Below are 588 nucleotides of genomic sequence, written 5' to 3' on the forward strand. Positions count from 1 at the left end.
ATTTTTGAATATTTTAATTATGAGAGAGGAAAACAACAAAAATATTCAATGCATGAAATTTTTAGATCAAAACAATGAATGCATGCAAGAATGCTATGAATGTCAAGATGAACACCAAGAACACTTTGAAGATCATGATGAACATCAAGAACATAATTTTGAAAAATTTTTAATGCAAAGAAAACATGCAAGACACCAAACTTAGAAATCTTTAATGCATGAAAAATATGAATGCAAAAAATGCACATGAAAAACAACAAAAGACCCAAAACAAGAAATCATCAAGATCAAACAAGAAGACTTGTCAAGAACAACTTGAAGATCATGAAGAACACTATGAATGCATGGGATTTTCGAAAAATGCAAGAAAAATTTTTAAAGCATGCAATTAACACCAAACTTAAAAATTAACACAAGACTCAAACAAGAAACACAAAATATTTTTTATTTTTATGATTTTCTAATTTTTTTGAATTTTTATTTTAATTTTTTCGAAAATATTTTTGGAGAAAACGAAAAAAAAAAGAAAAATTTTGAAAAAGATTTTTGGAAAGAAAATTACCTAATCTGAGCAACAAGATGAACCGT

The sequence above is a fragment of the Arachis duranensis genome, chromosome 4 (genome assembly GCF_000817695.3).
Source record: "Arachis duranensis cultivar V14167 chromosome 4, aradu.V14167.gnm2.J7QH, whole genome shotgun sequence".
NCBI lineage: Eukaryota > Viridiplantae > Streptophyta > Magnoliopsida > Fabales > Fabaceae > Arachis > Arachis duranensis.